This window comes from Lasioglossum baleicum, chromosome 10 (genome assembly GCF_051020765.1).
Source record: "Lasioglossum baleicum chromosome 10, iyLasBale1, whole genome shotgun sequence".
NCBI classification, from domain to species: domain Eukaryota; kingdom Metazoa; phylum Arthropoda; class Insecta; order Hymenoptera; family Halictidae; genus Lasioglossum; species Lasioglossum baleicum.
The window spans coordinates 14,390,348-14,415,598 of record NC_134938.1 but is presented as its reverse complement, the minus strand read 5'-3'; the positions used below and the strand labels follow the sequence as shown (position 1 = coordinate 14,415,598).

The following is a 25,251-nucleotide window of genomic DNA, read 5'->3' as shown; positions in this document are numbered from 1 at the left end:
TTCCCGCGAAAGCACCGACGGGGAAGAGAAGTCTCGAATTTACAATGCCGGACAAAAGTATTCGCACAATACAGAATCCCCCATGCAAACACTTGTAACTATTGGAATAATTGCTTGCATCGAGCTCTTCCGCCTATATTTTCCGTCAGAATAGCCTACTTGTTGATACGCAAAAAGGAAATTACACAAAGCGACAATATCATACAACGCTACACAAAACCGTGCAAATCAGTGAGACGATATTACTACTAATAGTATTAATCGCAATATGCTGTTCAAGCAAGTCTTCACATTCCGTTTTGTAACATAGATTTGTATGGTTTTATACATTGTGTCTAGTTTTACATGTAGTGACTTATAGTGTTGTAGAGGAGTGTATAGAGACAAACTGTAGAGTAAAGTAACAAATAGAAATGTCAATCATAATCATCTTATGCCTCGACAAAAGTATTCGCGGGTAAACTTTACCGGACTCAAAATTACTACCTTTCTCCTACAAATTATCATGTATTTGGTATGTAATCCGGTAGATTTGTACCCGGCGCGGATGCAGATCGAAGTTTCGATCCTCTAGGATCGATAGTTGAGGAGTTATGCTTGCGTAAAGTTGAGCAATCTGCAGTGTTTTTGACTGTCAAGAAACTGGGAATATGCTCAACTTTAAGCGACCATATCTTCTCAACTATTGATCCTAGAGGATCGAAACTTCGATCTTCATCCGCGCCGGGTACAGATCTACTGGATTACATACCAAATATAATTCGTAGGAGAAAGGCACAAATTTTGAGTCCGGTAGAGTAAAGAGCAGCCGTATTCGCGCATAATGATTAAACAAACTCTTCCATATATCGTTATCAAGATATTGCATAAAAAGAACATATACATGTACATATATGCATTTTCCGTAGCAATAAGTGGACATTTATTTGGACTGCGACTGTTATAATCGCAGAAAACATTTGCGGACGGCCGCGGCCTGGAAATATTCAAACTAAAATGAGAAGCGCACATTCGCCAGAATTTTTGAAGGGGCTGAGTGACCGAATAATTTCTCTCTTCCCGGCGAAATCCCGATTTGTATTCACGCGCGTTGCAATATAACATTCCTCTCCGGTCATTTGGGAATTTAAAAAATTGTTAAAACGTAATTTCAGTGTTTTGCAAGTCTTTTGTCTCGGAACAATAGCAACGTCGCGCGGAATTTTCCATTTCGGTTAGTCAAAAGTCAAAACCGACACGAAAAAATCAACACGATTGTTTCAGCCGTGACGAGTCGGGAAGAAGAGCTCGTTCGTTATGAACGATTCGTCGGGTAGCCAATTTTTATCGTTGGCAATTATAGGTCGTTTCACAGAATCACCGCCGAATTCGATTTGCTCGGACAGTCGTCGGAAAATCGATGAATTACGTAGACAGAGAGACGATTTATAAATGCTTCTAACGTTTTTACCGTTTTCTGTGCGATCTATTTGTTTTTGCAAAATGAACGCATGAAAGTTCAATTATTATAACGAGAATAAAATCTATGGTCGGCAAATTGGACGTTCCGTCTGTATTTTTGTAGCATTGAAACAAAATAAATAGAATTAATTGCACATTGAGTATGGGCATGAATATTGAAATGCATGCATTTTATTCATTTTCGCCCGAATGTACTCATTGTTTGCGTTTATAATAATTGGAAACGTGATGATTAAAATTATCGAAGAATCCCATTCAACGATAAAATACAGCTAGTACATATTTGCATTAAAAAGAGGGATTTTTTGTGGTGTTGGATGATCATTTAAACAAGATGAAGGAGATTGCACATAAAAATCTCATCTAAACGAAGCTCCGACGAATCTAGAGTAAACTAAAATTATTTAACACACACACATCTGTTTTTATGTAATAAGAAGGTACAGAAATATTTTGAATTAAACTGGCTTCCTGCCAATTACAACGAGCCATAATTAAATCGCTGAAATTAAAACATATTTATATTTGTTCGAATACGAAAAGTTGAAATCAAGGAGAATTGACCGAACGAGAAAGGAGGGAATGAACGAGAACTATTTTTAAGTTAAACCGGTTACCGAGGAGTTACTGTTCCACGTGTTGTAGGAAATTAATCATCCTGTATCTGGAGTACGAAGAACTAACACAGAACTTTAAGTTGCCTTTTGTCATGCAAAGATCAATGGTGTGCGCAGTCGGTATAATAATTCCAGTCGGGGAGCACGTACCCTCGTTCGCTGAAATATTTTCCGCAGCGTCTTGCATAACGGAGGCCCGCGGACGATCGAAATACACCGTATTGTTTCAAAGGGAGTTTATATTTATCGCTGTAACCGGATAAAAGCCTGCGGCCGACAGGTCGCATAATTTAAAAGTTCCTTCTACTCACGCTATTTTGCATGCTGTCTCGTCCAACCGACGCGACGGACAACAGTACCTTCTGTAACGAAGATTACGCTTTTTTACCTGTTCGTGAGTGCCGTCGATAGTCCATTATTATTTCACTCCGATCGGGAAAGATTACCGCTAACGCGGCGCAATGCGAACCGAAGTAGGTGAAGCGCATGAAAATGAAAATATTAGGGAAGTTTGCATAATTTGCTACTGGTTATCAAAATGTAAAATTAATGTCGGACAGCGTTACGAGTGTAACGAAAATGGAATGCTTTTAATTACAATATTAACAGAAATTTTTTAAATGAACGCCATACCTGCGGAGAACTTCCACAATGATGCTAGGTACGTCATGTTACGAATATTAATAAGGTAACGTACCGCTCTGCGATTTGTAATAGTCGTCCCGCGCACCGAAAATTTGTCATAATTCTGTTTCCGTATTATTCCGTGTAAAATTAGACCGTGGAGGTTTATGAAACTTCACGTTTTTACTACATGGACGAATTTGACAAAATTCTGTATTAAACGTAATCACCTATTCTTTGGCGAATATCATCAGTTTACCCATTCCCGTGTAATAATCAGTCCGAGTCGTAACGAAGATTTCAGACAGAAATTACTAATGATGAATATTATACGCGTGTCCCGGGTAGACTTTATTTTATCGGACTCAAAATCGTAAATTGAATAATACGTTCGTAAACTCGAAATGTTTTAATACGAAATTTGAATTATAACAAATACAACTAATTAAATTATCCCGTCTGAATCTCCGTCTGAGATCAAACACGTCTTTTCGTTTTCGTACGTCGAACCGGAATGACAAAGAAATCGCATATTACAAATATGAATAACGAAATCGATAAACATAATAACAGATATCGAATCGTCGCGTCGTTACAGTTACTAACGTCGTGACATTCAACGGAATTCTCGCCGCTCAGAGATGGCATCTCCCTACAATTAGTACCTTTCTCCTACGAATTATGATGTGTTTGGTATGTGTAATCCAGTAGATTTGTACCCGGCGCGGATGCAGATCGAAGTTTCGATCCTCTAGGATCAATAGTTGAGGAGTTATGGTCGCTTAAAGTTGAGCATATTCCCAGTTTCTTGACAGTCAAAAACACTGCAGATTGCTCAACTTTAATCGATCATAGCTCCTCAACCATTGATCCTAAAGGATCGAAACTTCGATCTGTATCCGCGCCGGGTACAAATCTACTGGATTACATATCAAATACATGATAACTCGTAGGAGAAAGGCACAAATTTTGAGTCCGGCAAAGTAAAGAGCAGACCGTGTCCCTGTTCTACTATGTAAATATTATACGGTAAGAATTTGCATTCTCTTCGTAATCATAACGAAAGTAAACCAAGTTGTCGATGGTTCGAAATGAGTTTTCGTTGATAGTTTAAGTTTAAGGTTGGTAATGGCCTCGGAATTACTTTGATTCCGCGCTTCGGTTTCTTTTGTCAAGTAATACCTTTGTGAATCGCTAATAAGCCAACTTAAAGAATGCTGCAGCCCCCAACCATAATTGAAAGGGAATCACATTGCTCCAGTTGGTAAAGAGCACGGATCACTGAAAGGAATCGGAAAAAACGAAGCCGTTAAAAGACGCCGACAAATGCAACGAGAACGAAAGTGCATTACAGGACAACTTCGCGGGTTTCTATTTATTTTCTATCGCGCTGAAAACCTGAGGATCGGGAACGACTCGCAGGCATTCCGCTTCGGAAATGACAGTTTACGAATACACGCGAGCGCGTGCGTGACCCAACGCGCGAGTCGCGCGAAACCTGCTGCACAAAGAGACACGAAAATTGGGGAAACTCCCGATGTATCGGTTTTTTTCCCTGCCGGTACTTCGGCACAATTTACACGATATTGTAAATAATTTTTGTCGCCGTGCCGCGCGGCACAGTTTGAATCGTACACCGTGATATACTGGTAGTCGCTGTTCGTTTCCCGCGCAATCAACAACAATTCACGCCGGCGGTCGACAATAGATGAAATTCGTAGTTTCATCCTGTATACTGACGGCGTAAAAAAAGTTATGACGTTCCGCGTGAAAAGTTATTGCGAAACTGTAATTCTTTCGAAGGGCTTCCGAGCACCGGTAGATCGAGCGCTGACAAGTATCGCTCGAATGGACTGGCAGGAGATGATTACGCGAAAAGAATCATCGATCCCTGCTGTTCAATTAGTAGGTATACCGATAAATATGAAATCCACACACTGGTGAATCACTGGTGAAATTCACTGAGTGGACGAAATTTCTATAAGAACATCATAATTTACTGCCAGAAGTTCATTTATTCGGTAAATTTATGTTAGTATAGTGTAAAAACCTTATGAACACCAATGTATTATTGCCGTAAAGTAGCGCATGTAAACAAATTCGAAAGTTCTCAGTGTTGTAAACAAAAATAATTGAATGCTGATCGTAGTAAGGATGAAATTTGTATAAGAACGATAAGTTTTTCTCAGTTCTGTATCATCATTACTACAAGAAACATCGTCCATACCTCAGACAGAGTAAATATTGAAATTTAAATACAACATTTTTTAACATACATATAATAATTCTTCATTTATTAGAATGCCACGCAGGAAAGTTTTAAATTCCGAGGAAAGAATAAAAATAGATGCATACCACGATGCAGGTTTCTCTATACGAAAGATAGCCAAAAAAATTAGTAGATCTAATACTTGCATACATCATTTTCTAAAATTGCGTGAAATATATGGCAAAAACCATTATACAAGTGGAAATACGAAACTCACAAGGCGTGATCGTTCTCGTATTTTTAAAGAAATATCAACTAATAATAGCACTGTCAATGAAGTAACAAGAGTTTTGGATCTGCCAGTAACTACACGACATGTACAGCAAATATTGCAACACGATACACGGTTAAAATGGAGTAAAAAAAGTAATGAAGCCACCTTCGCAAGAGATCACATGACCTGGCGTCAAGAGTGGAAAAATGTTATATTTTCCGATGAAAAAAATTTAATCTAGACGGTCCTGACGGTTTTAAATACTATTGGCATGATTTACGTAAGGATAAAGCCGTAGCGATGAGTAGGAATTTCGGCGGTGGAAGTTTAATGGTGTGGACTGCGTTTAGCTATAATTCAAAAACACCAACGCAGAAGAATACATTGCTCTATTAGAAGACACTTTAATTTGGTTCATCGAAGAAAATCATGACGACAACGTTATTTTTAAACAAGATAACGCAGAGATACACAATGCTAAGAAGACTCGGGAGTGGTTTAGACAAAAGAATTTGCAACTAATAAACTGGCCGTCACGTTCCCCCGATTTGAACGCAATAGAAAATTGATGGGGAATCCTATTACGAGCAATATATAAAAATGGGAAGCAGTATAACAACATTAAAGAGTTAGAAAACGCAGTAAGATATGAGTGGAATCAAATCCATAAAACAACCTTGCAAAAATTAGTTTGTAGTATGGAAAATAGAATATTTGAAGTGATTAACTGTAACGGTGGAAGTACTAAATACTAATAATTATAGACTTAGTCTTTTGTTCGAATTTAATAGACTGTTCTTATAGAAATTTCGTTATACTTATGTACATTAAGTTGTAATATTTTATTTATAACAAAAATAAAGCAGTTTTTTTAAATTCAGAATATTGATTTCTGCTTTCTTGTATTCCTTAATTATTTTCTAGCCTTCTTTTAATCATATTATCAAAATACTTAACTTTTTTGTTCAAAATAGTAGTGTCCTTATAGAAATTTTGTCCACTGTATCACCAGTGGTGATCGTTATCGAAACGTGTCAAAGCTACGCGCGATTTACTATAATATGTAGAAATTATTGCGCGCATAAAGTGTTTGTATAATTCTTCCTTTGCTTCGTATATTGCCAGTTCCTGATTTAGCACGACCAGGCATGAAATCATATCTTCGTTGGCGCTTTTAAATGGAAGAACCGCTAATTACTGTACTGAGAAATCGTAATAACGTTACACGCATATTAATGAGAAATATTAGCATATTATAATTGTAGATCACGGGGAATGGTAGAGATTTAACGATAGCTAGAGTCGCAACATTTAAACCTATTACACGACGACTTTCAACTACGGCAACACAAAATTAATTCGGCCGCGCACACGGTTTTGTATAAATCCAAAATAACAGTTCACCGTGCCGGAATTCTACATCTAAACGGACATGCATAATTCATAATAATCGCGAGCGTGCGCGATAGAACAATTTTACCGGGCGATCGTTCGTAATCGTTGCAATTGCTCGTGTCTAATTTATGGACGCGATAAAATATTGAGCCATTGCGATAATTAAGCGACGCAATCGAGCTGCCGATCGAACACGTCGATGAATTTTCTACGGGCGTCGAAACAAATTGTGCCTATAAAGCAACCGCGTTTGAATGTTTCATAATATTCTAACTAAATGCTCGCGAACAATACGCTGAACGTTTGTCCGGAATAATGGAGGCGTCGAACAATTAAACGGTATCAACAGTTACTCACAATAAAAAAACTTCAGTTCCTCTTTCTCATTTTTTAATTGTTCTCTACGCCATTCTTCGCTACGTTCGGCACGCAACGAAGAATGGTATAATACCGTTTGTTAATTCCATCTGGTTACTCCGGACATAATCGCGGAACTCGTCGGAGAATTCGACTCAAGTAATTTGTCGTGCGGATGGACGTGTTGCGAGGGGAGCAAGAAATACCGTGATCGCGGCTCGATAACCGTCCCCTATCGTCGGGTATTCGACGAATTCCGATCGATCCGGGCTCGGTGAAATTTCAGGGATGTGTGCAGAGTCTCCCGGTCGGTGGTCGTCGCTCGATCCCACGGCGATCCTCGACTCGCCGCCGTCGCGCGTCGTCGTCGCGTGTATAATGTTCCGTGGGTCTGCATATTTCCGACACAAGCGGCAATTCGCCTTTCATGTACGCGAAACGACGGCGGCCGACACGCGACGAATGTTAAAAACCTGTTCTGTTCGGGCATTCCGAGGGACACGCGAGCCATTAACAGGACCATGGAAAACAGTGCAACAGTCAGCCCCTGAACGGAAACAATGTAAATCTGACGTTTGACGAGACCGCGGTAGCCGTGCGGTCGTTCGAAACGCGGCGAATGCCGTTGGGGATTACGCGAGTTAGCGTGCACGACCTTCTCGCCCCTGCCCCCTATGCCACAGCGTTACCGAAACTTTTCCAAAGATGAAGAACGCTGCGCGAATCCTGAAATCTTTACGGGAACCTTGCGTATTTTCTCGGCTAGGCATACCGTCGCACTGTGCGGTATTTGATCAATCTAGCTGGCCAAAATTATTTTCTTTGCTTAACGCGTTTAAAATGTGCCTACTAACTTATATATGTATAGTATGCTTTATTTCCGACTTCATATGGCAAAATTTGCTTGGAGTTTCTTCTTTTTCTTTATTGGATTACTCCTGACTGCTTTGCATTTACATTGGCATAATGCACGATATTTGCCTCCGTGTAAATATTTTAACATTAGATAGCCCTAAAATAATCTATATAATAAAAATCAAATGCTGTTCGTTGGTCACGACATCGCGGGAGAACGGCTGGACCGATTTGGCTAATTTTTATTTAAACGTTCGTTATAGTCTGAATCAGGTTTTTAGATTAAAAAAAATTGGAAAAGTTGCCCGGAAACATGAAAATTCGGGAAAAACTAAAAGTGCTTTTAGAGAATCATATTTCAATACAACAAAAAAACGAACGTCGCATCTTTTAATCAATATTTCAGTAGAAATTTACATTATCGACGTCTGTGTTTGCATTATCGACATTATAAACATTCGCCAGTTAGTTAATTTCGCGAGCGAGCGAGCATCAACTCCCCTCTATAGTAATGAATGCTTTTAAATCGGATAAAACATCACTTTGAAAACTGTCATTCACGTCTACAAAATCTAATTTTAACGGTAACTTGTGAATCCGCACGTTTCCGCAATTGTTTTTTCACACGGAAATAAAGCTGAAACCTTCCACTTTACAGTGATTAAAAAAACATTACCGGGACGGACCCGGAAGTACAACTAATTCCTTCCGATTGTATGTACTTTCAAATTCAAATTGACTATTCAAATTCACTTGACTAGTCAATTCAAATTGACTATTTTCACTTGCTGTTAACTGATTTAAATGAACACATATCTGATGAAAATTGTGTGAAATACACACACTTGCCTGCTACGACACTATCCATCATCGGTTTTTGTTAAAATAACATTCGCGATTAAAAATATCTCTCTTCAAACGTTGCTAATGCCGACGACACGGCGAAAGCCAGAAACACTGTACTGAATGACTAAACTTCAAGTGATCATACGGAAATGCCAAATCGGGAAAAAATCGACGGTTTGTTGGTCCCGCAAAGTTCAACTTTTCCAGGTAACAACTCAATTTTACCTCGGATAAGTATGACGAAATTGACTTTTGGCCAGCTAGATCGGCCATTTGGGATATTTATCCCACAATGAACAGGTGTGGCTGAGGAGAAGGTTCACATTGTAGTATGTGAGAAACGGGTCACATGTGATCCAACTCCCGGCATGCTAAAATGTTCTAAAAAAAAAAAGAAGAAGTCGATGGAATGTCTGCATGGATACACGCTTCCCACCCTCCACACAAAATCCGATTTGTCCGACTTCGAAACCGCAAAATCTTACAGAGTCCCTCGAAACAGACTCAAGCAAATCCCTAAGTGGTCAACTGCACGTCCATTGTGCAGCCATAAACGGGGGTGGCATAATTACATTTTGAGCCAACTGGCTCGCATACGTTTCTGCAAATAAACAGTATCCGTGTACGTATAGACGAAAGCTTGTAGCGATATTGTTTGCGTACCTCGGATACGAGGGATTATGGATCGGCCGTGTGTATGCGTGTGCGTGCATATTTGTCCTAAGCTCGCAAGCTCGCTGTACGCGGTCTGCAAACACGCCGCCGGAGGAGCTTTCTGGTTGTGTAAGCGTCTGTGCGCGAACGTAAAAATTATCAGAGCATTCGCGCGGACGTAAACAAGTCTGTAAACAACTGTGACCTGGCCGCAAAGGTTATCAGCGAGAATACGGCGTTATCCTGAAAGGTCTCCGAGGATGGCGACTGAAAAATGATGTCTGAAAAATGGTAAGACAGTTTTCCACAATTTCTGAGGATAGCTGTAACGCCCTCGATATAATAATAAGACAGAGAAAGAGCGTTTCACGCTCGAATCAGCTTGCTCTCGGAAACCGTTCAAAGTACATCGCGTTACCTGTACCAGCAGTCGGGATAACGGAACGGCGAATTTAAAGAACAAACAGCGCAACACAAAGACAAGTTTCTACGGAAAAATACACAAACCTTGCCGATATAACGTCAGACTACAAACCGACCCGTGAAAGAGTTCGCTGGAACAGTACCCCTCACAGTGCCCTAAGATTCGACCTGCTTCGGGAACACTCGATTTGTCAGGACCCCGGTCTGTACACGAATCCAACAGCGTTTCCTCGAAACGGCAAAAATAAACGGAAGACGCGGCTCCAGACCAAACACCTACGTTACGTATTCGCGTCTGTTTCGCGTACGAAAACTTCAGGCTTCGAGACTCTAGACTCCTTCTGTACATAGAACTGCTCGGGGCAACTTTCGGCGAACCTGTACAGGGCGGTTCAAGATAAGTATTGCTGGGAAATACCTACATCGAAACTTCAACGCTCGCACCCGATCTCCGGGTGAACGTTCAACAACTTGCTGTTTCGGATATCGTGCAATTTGTTGCAATTCGATGCGAGATCGTTTTCGATTTATGAAAATACAACGTGCCAGCAGAAGAAAAATTAAAGTTGTCGACGGCGCAGCTTAACAAGAAAAAAGATGCACGGTAGACCGAAAATTCCGATTGTTTTTAAAAAGTTTACGAGCTTGCGGCGAACTTCAATAAAAGCGTCAGGCAACTTTTTTTTTACTACTTTTTGATCGCTCAGGGTGGAAACATCCCTTAAGGCTGAATGCGTGTTTCCCTATTTTTCCCTATATTTTGAGAACTATAGCAGTTACTGAAACTTTAAAAAGTTGCTAAAACGAAAGTTTAGCGGCTGTGTGCTGCGTGAAATGTTCTCTAAATAACGGTGGCGAAGGAAAGCTCTCGAGTTACACCATAGATGTTTAATCATTCTATTCGACAACTTTCGTAGGGCGTGCGAAGTCGTGAAATTTTTAGTTTATCAAGTTTTTATATTACATTTTCAAGGTATACACCAAGGAATATACCTGGTGTTTCTATTGACATTTTATTAAAATTCTCAGCCCGATAAGTAGTTTCACATCTTATCATAGATAAGTAGTTCTCAATTTGCTTTTATAGACATTGGCAGCAAACGTGTTAGTGTTAAGTGATTGGACGGAACGCTGGGCTGGTTCCGAGGTTCGCGTACGATGACAAATCCAGAAACCGCGTGCACGGGCGCGGGAGGCTGTTTATAACAGCGCATCGTCTACCGATAGCACGGAAGATAGATGATACGCGGGGCGTGAGATCTTGTCGGCGATATCGAGCAGCTTCCGGTTTACAGGTCTCATTATTTTCGCGTTAGACCCGCCGTCAGCTCGGTTCTGGGTCACTTCTCCGCCCTCGGTTCCGAACTCGAGAGCCCTTTGAGACGTAAAGTCCTACCTGTTCGATATCGCCGCGCGCCGAGGAACTCGACTATTCTCGGTGGCTCTAACGGCACCTACAGGGTGTCCCAAAATCTACTTGCCTAAAAGGGAGGATAGCTATTTTGGGACAGCTTGTATACTCCCGCGGCCTTCGTCGCTCCACGGCGCACAGTGGTGTGAACAAGGAAAAAAATCAATTTTTCGAATGTTAGGTACATAGATTTTTCATTGCAATTTCGTTTACTATACATATACACAGCTCTTACGGCTCCTGGTCAGTTCTTGCATACGAAAATGCGAATATCTCGAAAACTAAAAGCGACCCCCCTATATTGGAAAAGGAAAAAGTTGTTCAAAATGTTGAAATCTATAACATATTTAAATTGCATCAAAATCGGAGAACAGTAAAGCAAGTAAAAAAAAATTTTAATGAAAAAATAAATAAATAAATATTTATTTTCTTGCCACATAACCGTTGTACCTGTGGCATGCTTGCCACAAATTTTCAAGCAAATTTATTGGATAGTTTGGTTTTTATAGATTTTTTTCCGCTTTTTGGCCATTTGGCACCACTGTGCGGCGCACTATGGGCCAAACCGACGAAATCTGTGTAAAAATCAAAGAACTTTCGATAAAAATGAGATAGAGCGATGAAATTTTTTTTAAATGAAGGCTGAAACTTTGCAGAATATGGGATAATTATAGAGATTGCGGTACGAACGTTTTTTAACCTCGAAAGAATTCGTTAAACGTGCACAATTTCAAGAAAATTATGGTTTTTCCAATACCACGCGCGGAAAAATTTTTTTTAACGTGCGACATATCATTTCCCGTAGATTTGTTCACACTGATTTCAAATCTGGTTTCGAAATTTGTCTACGACCTCAGGATTTTGCAAGAAATCGATTTTTGTGAACACACAACTTATGAAATCATTCTTTCGTTGAAATGATTTGGTAACCCACTAGTTTCAAGGAATATTGTATTCTCATATATAAAACACATTAAAAATAATCATAATGAAGTATTTGAACGTTTACTTAAAACCAGCGTGAAAAAATCAACGGGAAATGATGTGTCGCATGTTAAAAAAAAAATTTTTCCGCGCGTGGTATTGGAAAAACCACAATTTTCTTGAAATTGTGCAAGTTTAACGAATTCTTTCATGGTTAAAAAACGTTCGTACCACAATCTCTATAATTATCCCATATTCTGCAAAGTTTCAGCTTTCATTTAAAAAAAATTTCATCGCTCTATCTCATTTCTATCGAAAGTTCTTTGATTTTGACACAGACTTCGACGGTTTGGCCCATAGCGCGGCGCACAGTGGGCTGGATCGAGGTGACATTTCACGAAAAAGTCGACTTTCTCATATCGATTTCTAATTTCGTATTGCTTCCTAAATGTCGATCAATATCGAAGCTGAAAAAATTAATGTTTGTCCACAAAAACTATCTATATAAATAAAAATGAAAATGTCCGTTTGTCCGTTTGTTTGTAACCGAACATCTCCGTAACGGCTGAACGTAGAAAGCTGGCGTTTGAGCCATTAGACGCAGCGTTTCTTCGGGAAGGTTTTCGGACAATCCGCAGTCGAAAAAGTCCATTCGTTCAAGAGTTTTGACGACTTTTTCCACCAGCTACAACGCTAACTGCTTACTTCAAGTTATGTGAATGTGGCGCGTTTGCGAAAAAAGCATTGATGTAGAATAATCGAATATGGTTTCGTGTTGATTCGCGTTATAACCGTGTAGTTGCATTTCTCTGATGCACCGATGCACAAAAGTGCATAAAATTAGTTGCATAGTATACACCGTCCGATGCCATTCAACTTTTTCTTACAACATTTTCCTCTATTTCCGACCGTTTAGGAGGTATAGCCTGTTCCAGTTGCGTGGGACACCCTGTATTTTACGTATTCCATAAAATAAAACATTACATGTATGAAATGTAAATATAAAATACATATTTAGTAAGTAAAAAATAGTTTGGAGGATTATACTTAAGTAATTTTATATTAACAAAGAAATATCAATGAAAATGAATTAAAGATTATTGTTTAACAAAATAAAAAAATTGTATTTGTCTACAGTTAAAATTGACTATTTTTCAAATGAATTTTAGTGCACATTTTGTCCCGATATCTTTTATGGTTCAAGAGTTATAACAAAATGTCACGAAATTTCTCGATCCAGCCCACTGTGGCGGCTCACGACGCGACGTGGAATCATTTTGTCCGATGACTCCGGTTATAGCCTTATCAACCAGGGGAATTCATGGCGCTCCGTATGGATCGTCCCGGAATGTTTCCTGCGTTAATGCCTCGACTGTGCCGCATACCGGCGCGGAGTTCGCTGCTTTCAGGTCGGCCTGTTCTTGACCTCCTTATCCGCGCGAATTGAAATTACTTGCTCGCCAGCGACATTTAAAAGAGCAGAAGATTATGCTTTTCGGCTCCCGCTGCATAAACCCCCCGCCGCGAAATTCAGATTCCACGATTACGCGCGGGTTCAGGTTCGACGCGAAATATACGCGTGTTTCTGCAGCTCTATTTAGAACGCAGTTTATCGGATTCGATATGTCAACAGCAGTTTGTTCGCGTACATTTCTTCCTTTTATATGAAATAAAATACAAAATAATGACTGGTACAGCGTGTTAGCGTAAAGGGAAATCATCGCGCAGCTAAATGGGCCGACGGGAAGGTCGATAACGCGATGAGCCAAATTGGTCATTGTCCTGTTTACAGGACCAATATTTGAAATTCTGCGTGTAACTTTGGTCAAATAGACGGTTTTGTTTCCCCGCGTTTCTATTTCAACGGGCAATCGGAAATCCAAGGATTTCTGTAATATATCAGTCAATCGAATGAACTAGCGCGATAATGGCCATAAAACTTATGTGTGAGCCATTATGCGCGTCGGCGGATGAATATTATCTCGGGGAAAATTGATTTGACGGGGCGAAAAACGCATCCCCCGGTATAATTGCTCTCCGCGGATATGATAGAGGCCGATAAAATTACGGGAGAGTGTCCTCGCGTGGACAAATCTGATTTACTGGGACGCGCACAAATTCTGTTTTACATTCTTCGCTACCTATTCCGGGAGCTCTAACGCGGAAAATTCTGCTCCCTACGAAATATCACTTTTCACCAGCACGTCGCGATGTTTCAAGTAATTCTACGCTAATGATAAATATTAGATCTACCTCTTTGCTGATAATTCGGTTCGCGTGCAGCTTTTACTGAAAGATTCGAGCTCGTGCATCGCCCTTCTCCCATTTTCCACTTCGTCTACCGGCTACATCGAACTACGCCCGATCATTCTGACGTTCCTTTTAGCGCATACTCTATCCACTTAAACATCTCTACTGGGATTTTACCGCGACACCCTGTGCGTGGAACGTGGGACACACTCGTGAACGTGTGAAACGTGCATCAAAAATGGCAGTGTCCCACTCGATCGTAAACCTAGACACGATGTCTAGACAATTCCAGACGGAGATCCTACACGACCTATAGGAGTCGGAGAGAACCGGCAGACTCAACAAGCGTGAACTTTTCAGATCGATAGAGCGCGTAAGAGAGGTCCCGGTCGAAGACATCTGTCGGAAAACCAAGATGTAAGAGGACTAGGGAGGGGGTTGGGGAGTTGTGGAAGAAAGGAGGAAGAAAGGTGGACGCTGATAGTTCAGGTCTGGAAACACGGACGAGGTGGAGTAGGTGGAGGTTGAAGGAAACGATTGAATCAGCGGAATCACTGTCGAAAGGATCGGCAGGACAATCATGGCCTGGAATTTAAATGTTGCAAGTCCGTGGATATTCGCTCACGGGGAAGGACCGGCGCCGGAAATCGCAGCGTTCGGACCGGGGAATTTAATACCACGATGCGATGTATGGATATGAAAAGGCGGCCGATGGAGTTCGAAGGTGTGTCCCTCCATTTTCGATCGAGGCCGGAAATACGAGGTGCTTGTGCAACAGCGAAATCGAACCTATAACCTATAACCGGCGAACTCTCCTAAACCCTTCTCGCAGTTGCCTCCTTACCGGAGCACCCGAGGCGATATCGATTATGATACCGGGATCGGGGACGGTACGGAAGAGCTTCCTGATACGAGGATTAACCCTTTGCTTGCGGAGGATGTGTACGTAGGTCTTAATAGGGTCGCTCCTGTTTTCATAACATCGACGGTGTACACACGGCTCCGCCCGCGGAATTGAGTTATACGTTTCATTATGCCGCACTTGAGACACGCGGCGTTCATTGTTCCAGAAAGAAGGTTTCAATCTCGCGCGGGCTGTGGAGCGAACTTGCCGATATTTATATTGTCGGCTCTTCCTGTTTGCTGTTTTCTTTCGATATAAGACCATAGGTCGGGACGGCCTTCGATCTATTTTAGTCCAGTCGCCAGGTACTTTTACCTGGTAAGTATTCCGAACTTAATGAAATTTTGGTACGTCATTTGGGGGTACTCTGGGGAGTCGAATCTGAGTTTTTTCGACATCGAGGACCCTGTGCTAACTTGGGGAGGGGGAAAAAACCACGATTTTTGTTACCTGTTTTTGGTATATCGCCTATAACTCAAAAACTATGGGTCCTACGAACTTTTTCGGTAATTATTTACAAAAGCACCACCCTCTCCGATTTTGATAAAATTTATATATGATATAGATATGCACATTTTGAACGACTTTTTCCTTTTCCAATATAGGGGGGTCGCTTTTAGTTTTCGAGATATTTGCAAAAAACTATCGCGAATACTGTATTGAATTTTTCGCATTCCTGGACACTCCGCTGCAACGTAGATCTGTTTAGGTACGGCGTTTGTTTACATTTTGACGCTGTAGAGATAAGAGAGAAAACAGGGGGGGCGGAAAGGGCCAGCCTGACACCACACACACCCACCCAGTGCTTAACACGCACCCACTGTTTCTAAATTATACTCTAGATTCAGACGTATTTTCACGTGCTGATTACGAATATGATAGTGAAAATTGGTGCAAATGTTAATTTCTTAACGGAAACCTTCTTTTTAAAAACACTGGGTGCGTGTTAAGCACTGGGTGGGTGTGTGTGGTGTCAAGCTGGCCCTTTCCACCCCCCCCCCTGTTTTCTCTCTGACACCACACACACACACCCAGTGCTTAACACGCACCCAGTGTTTTTAAAAAGAAGGTTTCATATTTGCTATCATATTTGTAATCAGCACGTGAAAATACTTAAGAATCTAGAGTATAATTTAGAAACAGTGGGTGCGTGTTAAGCACTGGGTGGGTGTGTGTGTGGTGTCAGGCTGGCCCTTTCCGCCCCCCCCTGTTTTCTCTCTTATCTCTACAGCGTCAAAATGTAAACAAACGTCGCACCGAAACAGTCTATGTACATTGCAGCGGAGCGTTCAGGAATACGAAAAATTGAATACAGTATTAGCGATAGTTTTTTGCAAATATCTCGAAAACTAAAAGCGACCCCCCTATATTGGAAAAGGAAAAAGTTGTTTAGAATGTGTTGCTGCATAACATATATAAATTTCATCAAAATCGGAGAGGGTGGTGCTTTTGTAAATAATTACCACTTTTTCTTTTCATTATTGATAAGAGCATTAAATTTCCTTCAAATTTCACTGGTCCAACGTATTTTTTGACCCAACAGGTACCGAGAGACAGGTGTTCAAAATTAGGAAATGTTTCTCAAAATGACGTTTTGAGCCACACATTGTGACATTTAGCAGGAAATTGCAAGTTTTTGGCTCGTAATTTTAGTTTTTGCCGCATATACATACAGGGTGTGGCCGAACGGGTGGTACAACTAGGGTTGCCAGAAATGTTTTATCCAAATATAGGAGAAGTAGTGAAATCTGCAATTGTACAAGGTGTTCGCGATAATTTGTACCAACGTTTTCTTCGTAAACAATAAACACTAGAAAAAAACCAAAGAGGAGGAAGTTGTAGTATATTTTACTAGCAATATGACAGCGTATCTCAATTTCTTTTATTTTTAATATTTTTCTAGAAACAAAGATGACCTTCTTTTTTTTAATGAAATGCTACATATTATTTTACGTCGAATGAAAGCTGGCCTTATGGCCACCTCCTAGGAGTAGGGACTTTTAGTATGTTTACCTCCTAACTAGTCCAAACAAAGTCCCAAAGTTAAAAATTGTGTTCCATTTCCCGCTACACCCCTCTTATGAGCATTCATTGACTGGACTAAAAACGTCGCGTCAAACAAAAAAATGTTATTCCTCTTTTACGGCTTATTTTTACATGTAGCATCTTCCCCTGCTCGGTTGTGCCTCGCATCCTGCCACACCCTGTATAATGGCGCAGTGTAACGCGAGACTGGGAATGACGGTGTTCTACAAAATGATTGAAACTGTACGTGAACGGGGCGGTGTTTGTGTACGAGCAACTCGGCTGTATCATTATTGAAATTGTGCACCAGGCAATGACGTTATCGAAGACGTTATTCGGAAACTGACTGGAATAGCAAACGATACATTTTGTCTCAGTCGGAGGGTTCGGCTTAAAATTTCACGCACGGCAATGCAGGGAGTTATAAATTTTCGCCGGCATATGAGTATCACTGTAGGTATACGTGTCAGCGGCGAGCTTTACGTCTTCATGACTTCGGGGAAAGTTCGCGATATTTCGGGAGGTTCGATGGGCTCGAATTGCGTGCACAGCGCGCTGATCGTTGTTCGAGGCGCAGGCTGACGTAAGTATTTCACTGCCCACCCCCGCAAAATGTGCGCCTCGAGCTTTTACGGAAAATTTACCGGCCCGTTAAAGCGAATGTAACACCGAGCGCATTAAAATTTCAAGTCCTTCTGCCACCCACGCTGTTGATGAGTTTCAAACAATGTTCGGACAACGAATTTTACGGTTTCCTGCGAAACTTTTTCTTCGGTAACTGAACCAACGAAATATTCCGTCCAGCACAATGTGAAATCAGTTCGTATAATTCTGGACACCGGATATGGCAGTACCTGTTAACGGAAAACTGATAGCGAAAAACTCGAACAGATCCAACCAGTGTTGGCAATCGAATGAAATTGAATTTGCAGTTATTGTATGTGCGGTAGTCATTCAATTTCATGCATTTATCGTAAAAAATGTTATAATTTTGCAGTATTATTCCGAGGATACCATCCAGAGAGGAAACTCTGTCGTTCGAGAAGCATCGGTGGTTCAGTGGTAGAATGCTCGCCTGCCACGCGGGCGGCCCGGGTTCGATTCCCGGCCGATGCAATTTCTTTTTTTTTTTCTTTTTTAACAATTTTCTTTACGGAAATCGTATTTTTAAACTCATTCCTTGTGTGGTACATTTTCTATGTATCGGTTGACGAAGTTTTGCAAGAACGACTGTTGTTTTTTTACGGAAACCGTGCGAGACAAACCGGTATCGCCGCGAAGTAACGAAGAAAACAAACGCGCACAAAATAGACGATACATTTGATTTAAACCGCCATGCAAAACGAAAAATTTCGAGCGAATCGGAATACCATAATGGACGGTCCGTTGCTTGTCGATACCATATAACGTCGGAACAATACAGAATAAACCGCGGGCTGCGGCCACAGCGAGGTATGAAAAATATCCAAGAAATGCTTTCCTCCTCTGTCCACGCGGCATCGCATGAAATATCAAACTGGTAGAATCGAAACGTGGTTTCCGCGTACCGCGGAAAAGCCCTCCGTTTGTCCAATCGACGAACACCGTGTTTTCTCGCATTGCTTTCCACAGTTCCGGGTCCGTCCGTATCAAGAGCATCGCCGCGAGATGAGTACAGAACTGTTTGCTTTGGAAATAGTGGAAAATTGTCACGTGTCTGGATCTTCGAAAGTTAGTTTGCACTGTCAGTCCTCGCTAAGGATGGACGTGTGGTAGCGGAACGTTTTCTCCGTGACTCACAGTATTCCCAGAGATAGAATCGAACTGGACAAAACTGCATTCTCACGTTTCTTACTTTGAACATTCGGAAAAATACGACTTCCTAAAGTTCCAAGAATTCTAGTGCTGGTCTACGCGTTTACGCGGAAACCGATTGTAGCGGTGGTTTGCTTGCCGAGGCTGCTTGTGTGATTTTTGCCATGGCAGTCGCACGATAGCGAACTAGGAACGACAGAAATCAACGCAGCGGTATCGTAAATGATTCGTGTCGGTGCAGCTGTGTACCGGTGGTCGCGTTATCAGCGGGAAGAATCATTCGATCAGTATATATGCACGAGTTTCGGAGGACGTACGAGACGTTCATGCAATATTCAGCCGCGTTTAGGGCTGCTTGGCTCGGTCCCTATGTACTCGACGCATAGACGTTTGACATGCGTCCCGCTCGACGTTAACGCGATATATTTGACTTCCCCGATCGATCTGTCTATATTACGCGGCCGTCGCATATTCATGAACGCCCACGCAGAAAAACGGAATTTCAAGCAGGAGATTTTTATTCCGACGCGCAACCGGTCCCCGCGAAAATAAAAGATTCGTCCCGCCCGGAGAACTTTGCGCGAGATTTCTCGCCCCGGGAAGACTCCTCGGCTCTCTCGCACAATTCTCGTCACTGTACACCGGGCTCCCTATTAGTGTAACTCATTTATCTCAGTAAAATTTCTGTACTCATCTCGTGGCTTTCCCGGAGACTTCGTTTTGCATGAATTTTAAACGAAATACCGTGCTCCGGGGTTCGCTGATCCTGTGGTCTTCAGTTCGTCTTTCTTTCTTTTTTTTTTTTTTGAAATTCTGACTGCGTGGTGACCGTGTAGGTGCATAACTATGTCTTTCTGTCTTATCGGAACCGAGGAAATCCGCAGTGATTGATTGCCCTGGCGATGATGAGTCGATATAGTCGTAGGCGATAATGCGGATAGCTATTTCATATATAAGATTCTTCTAAATCCTACAGGAGATCTCTTTAAAAATAACCACTGATCGTTGCCCTGTCAAAAGAGGTTAAATTTATTATGACAAGTTATATACATTATTTACATTATTTACATTTTATTTTATTCACCTGTAAAAAGAGAAACGACATTTAAGTTATTTCTAATCGTCTCCTTCCTACTATCACTTCTTTTAATAATCCCTTTTTATCTGTCTCTGTTGTCTTCTCTAATCTTCTTCTATTCGTTGTGCACACGTGGTCACCTTCTCGAATCTTCTACATTTGTTCGTCCGCATGTTCTCTACCATACCGATCTTACTAGACCCGGCGTCATGCCGCCAAATTCAAATTAAAGAGATATATCTTCTTTACACATATTTTAGTTTCTTAGTGGGTAGTGCGCAAGCGAGTCCCACACATCCCCCCACTGTCATCTTTAAGGGCGGAGCTAGTGCGTGAATGCATTTTTCCCCACCGCCGCAATGAATTACAAAAAAAGGTATATCTTTCTATCTGAATGTTTTTGCTTAAGTTTATTGTGTAGAATTTTTGTAGAAGTTTGAGGGGTTTCTATGTCGTTGGACTGTTAAATTTATGAAACCTGTAACTCGTTTCCTCGGCAGACAAGAGATCGGAGACGCGGTCGCGCGCGGTTCTTCCCGGATCGTGAACTTCGAGACTGTTTAAAGACACGCGGCGAAACAAGTTAACAGAGTTAACAGTCGCGAGGAAGTTCAGTGAAACTGACGCGTTCTAACGGAAGAGAACGGCTGCCTCCATTTACAGGGGCATTAAGATTTAATAGAGAAACTTCGTGCCGAATGCTGTTCGAATTAGCGCGAACGCGAGAATATCCCTGTTTTAAGCACCGTTTTCAGGGTATTGCCTCTAGTGGCAAATTACCATGTCGAACAACAACGGAGTACGCATACAGAATGAAGTGGATCTGAAGGGTCTGCACCCTGGTTAGGCTTCCTGCTGTGCTGGCGGCAGCGCGGGCCGAGCGTGTCAGCAGTTTTCGTGATAAACGCGGTTAAACGCATCGAACTGTGATCTTAATTCTCGGACCGGCTAATTGAAGGCTTCCGGAACACCGGTAAATTCGTGTACGATGGGAAACTTGACTCGCTCGAAGCCGAAGGCCGAGTCGATTCTGCTCGAAACCTTGCCCCGGGGAAACCGAAATCAGTGCTTCGATTGTGCCCAACATTTTTCGTACGATGGATGGCCGCTAGAGGCGCTGCGTGGAAAAAACAGTAACGTATCTACTATTGGGTAGCAGAGCGGCCAGAGCTCTGAGGCAGTTATATTGGCGGGAATGTATCGAAATCATCTTACCGGACAAAAAGACTCCAGAACGTATCCTACGAGTTACAAAATATACACAAATACACTTGTTATACATTCATTTTCCAGAATCAAATCATACAAATTTTTTTAAATTCTGCGGGGTGCTCAAGGAACCCCATTTCATCTACCCAATAGTAGATACGATACTGTTTTTCCGGGCAGCGCCTCTAGCGGCCATCCATCGTACGAAAAATGTTGGGCACAATCGAAGCACTGAACCGAATTCGAACATTTGCTTATTAGCAACGCGCGTCGAATTCTCATGACTTTTTATATATCCCGCATTCTGCTTTAATGGCATGCCGGTTATAGTGAAAGACGGGAAGTACCGAAGACGACCGGCCATCCCGTGTAAGTAGGCGGCGCGACTTATCACATGCTCGAGATAACACTTTGACCTACTGAGGAGTTCTTAATTACACAAAACTGCGAGGCGAAGCTAATATTAGATCTCTGCAGGTTGCACTATCGGACTGCGGCATGAATAGGAGAGAGAGAGAGCACGACTGTCCAATAGGTTCGAATTAAGGACTGCCGGAGAAGTGTTTCCTTGACCGGTCATGTATGTACAACAGAGCCGCTCCAAAGGATGCTAATTAAAGGAAACCCGCCCTTTAATTACGGTCGTAATTGTACAGACGACAAGTCGTTTGCTCTCCAACTAGCACGACTCTTGATATATTAATTTCTATTCGAGGGACAAGGCAAGTTCCATAATATCCTAATGAATGTTTGAACTTCCTCGCGGCCTGACCTGGACCGAATTTCATTTTGTCGAAACTGGGAAAAGTATTAGAGAAATCGACCGGAAAAGGGAACTCGTTTAATCTCCCTTTTTGATCTCAAGAATTCTTTAAAAGTTTCGAATTAACAATATATAAAAGAATGCGTAATATCCGGGGATTAATTATTTCCTTCTTGCAAATCCAGAATTAAAGCAACGAAACAATTCTTAAAAGACAATGATAATTTACTGTTACTAAAATCGGACAAAGGTAGTACGACAGTCCTCGTAGACAAAGAATTTTACATTTCAGAAGTCACGAACATGTTGAGTGATATAAACACTTATACAGTTATCAGAATTCAATACACTAGCACGTTTGAAAAGGAAGCTAATTCCATCATTACCAAATTGGTAAAAAAAGGGCAGATTCAGGAACAATTAGGAGAAAGATTAAAAACGTATAATGCTGTAATACCTAGAGCTTATGCATTACCTAAAACACATACAGAACAGGCAGCTTGGAGAATTATTGTCTCTTCCATTGGGGGCCCTACGTACAAACTGTCCAAGTTCCTTTCGGTTATTTTATCTAAAATTATTGGTAAATCAGCATATTAAACTGTTGACAGCTGGCAATTTATGAATGAACTGAGAACCATTCAGATTCCTGAGGACTCACAATTAGTTTCACTTGATGTTACAGCGTTATTCACTAACGTTCCGATAGATTTAGCCAAGCAGGTTTTACACACTCGGTGGGATGAGATTAAAGAACACACCACAATCGAAAGGGATGAATTTCTTCAAGCTGTTAAGTTTCTGCTTCCAGCCAATGTATTCACTTTCAATGGTACATTTTACAAACAATTGTTTGGCACAGCAATGGATTCACCCATTTCCCCTGTCATTGCCAATCTGGTAATGGAAGAATTGGAAAACGTTTCCATTTCAAAGCTACCTTTCGAATTAACAATATATAAGAGATACGTTGATGACATTTTCACTTGTTGCAAACCTGATCAAATTACAATTTTATTGGATACTTTCAACAGGTTTTGTAACAGACTTCAGTTCACTCATGAAATTGAGATCAATTCAAGGTTGAATTTTCTTGACGTTGGTATAATTAAGACGGGTAAAGAATTAAAAACGAATTGGTAATTTTCACTCTTTCCATCCGTTGCAACATAAAATAGGCCTCATCAAAGGTCTAATTGATCGTGCCATGCTTCTTGCAAATCCAGAATTTAGATCTGATAATTTGTTGCTCATTAGAAATGTACTCCAACGTAATGGATACCCTGTTAATCACATTTTCAATATTATCAAAGAATGAATATTTGAAATATATTCACCCCCTTTTTGTTGAAAAACGAAAAGAGGAAAAGTTCAGAATAACAGATCCAATTAATTGGAAAAACACAGTAGTCATTCCATATGTGGAAAATATTACTAATGACATCAGAAGAATTTTCAGAAAGGTTGGAATTCACACAACCTATAGGATACCATTATATCTAAAAAAACTGGTTTCCCCCAATAAAAGATAAATTGCCATTACTAAAAAGTTGTAACATATGCAATACCATGCAAAGGCTGCAACCAAGCATACATCGGACAGACGTCTAGACATTTCGACACACGGATCACAGAACACGAACGTAACATATTTCTGCCTCCACCACAGCACACTGCCTTGACGAAACATTCTGTAGAATTTGACCATGCATTTGATTTTGAGAATGCCAAAATCATTGACAAAGAATCTAACCTGCAACAAAGACTGTTACTGGAAACTATTTATATGATTAAATGTTTATATGATTCATGAATATTACGCAGCATTACTAAACCAGTAATTTGTTTATGATGACGGTTCCACATAACAAGTTGCATTATTTGTTTTTCACCCATGAATTAAACACCTAGTTTTCTCACATACAAGATCAATTGTATGTACCTTTTGGTTAAAATATTCTGAATGTCAATTATTAATTTACCATAACATCTACATGGTATATAAGCACATGTGAAGTGACTATGGTGGACCGGCATGATTCATAATTGCCGCCAAATATTGATTTTAGAACTCATCGATCTCTGTGTTCTGATTAGCTATTGTTCGATATGCGTCGTTCCTTTGTTCTGACGTTCGGTTTTTCCTTAACGGCCACATGGTTTCAGTTTAACGTCTACCGGCATGGTGTTAATTAGTTTTCTCAAAAGTTTCATCATTGAATTTATATAATTCGTTTACACTTAGCAAGTATGCCAAAGTTTTATTGGTATTATGTATCCGGTTTTGTTGAACGATTACTATAGCTTACAGTATTTTACAGACGCAAAATTTTTCTTGAAAACGGTCCACATTTGGACCGAAACGTCGAGAACAATTTAAATTGCAAAATTGCTTAGTGAGTTACATTTGATCGAACCTGTGGCGCCGAAATCATTAAATTGTTTATTAATTATTTCGTTGGAAAACTCGTCTCTGTCGAGACGAGAGTATTATCAAAACGAAATGATTACGTGAGAATTTCAGCGAGATATTCCCCTGACCCTCCAGACCCAGCATGTTTCACCTGATGAAGACTGAGCAGAGCTCACGCGGCAATCTACCGGTGGGCAAGGGGAGCGATGCATTAAAAGTATGGAGCCGTGAAGCGATAACGAGCGACGGAATATAATCCTGAAGAAATCGCGAAGCGTTCCAGCATAGCAGCTGCAGCAGGGTTCGTTCGAACGCAACGCGGTTGCGCGCAAAGCGAAGGAAGCTATCGAGTTACGGGTGCACTTACTTGCTTCAACTTCGACTCTAGCTCTGGCGGTCACGTGATTTGATCGTCAGATCGGTCGGACGGTAGGCAAGCCAGAACCGAATTAGAAAGCGGGCTAATTGCAGGCCGTTTGCACGCCACCGGCAACTGACCGAAATGCTGGAAACAGCCCTGGTGCCAAGAGCGAGCTCCCGGAATCGCTGTGCTGGTTGCTCCCGATTCTCGCCACGCGCGCCCTAAAACCAGGCTCTCCGGGTTACGTATTGCGGCCGTTGACCGATCGTTCTCCTCCTCCTTTCTCTCTCTCTCTCCCTTTCTCTCATTCTCTCCTCCTCGATTCACCGAGACCCCGTCTTTCAATCCATTCGACTCTACCTTGGTTTCCCCTCATCGTTCATTCCACGTTTCTCCCGCTGAAT

The 25,251-nt window shown here is 41.3% G+C and overlaps 1 protein-coding gene and 1 non-coding gene across 3 annotated transcripts in view; one reads left to right on the top strand and one right to left on the bottom strand.

Moving 5' to 3' along the window:
* The window catches only part of LOC143212917 (zwei Ig domain protein zig-8), a 556,020-nt gene that overhangs the window by 265,286 nt on the left and 265,483 nt on the right, over positions 1 to 25,251 (bottom strand). The gene's annotated exons all lie outside the window — the stretch shown is intronic.
* Trnag-gcc (transfer RNA glycine (anticodon GCC)) lies at positions 18,275 to 18,345 on the top strand. Its single transcript has one exon. It is a non-coding gene; the product is annotated as a tRNA-Gly (tRNA).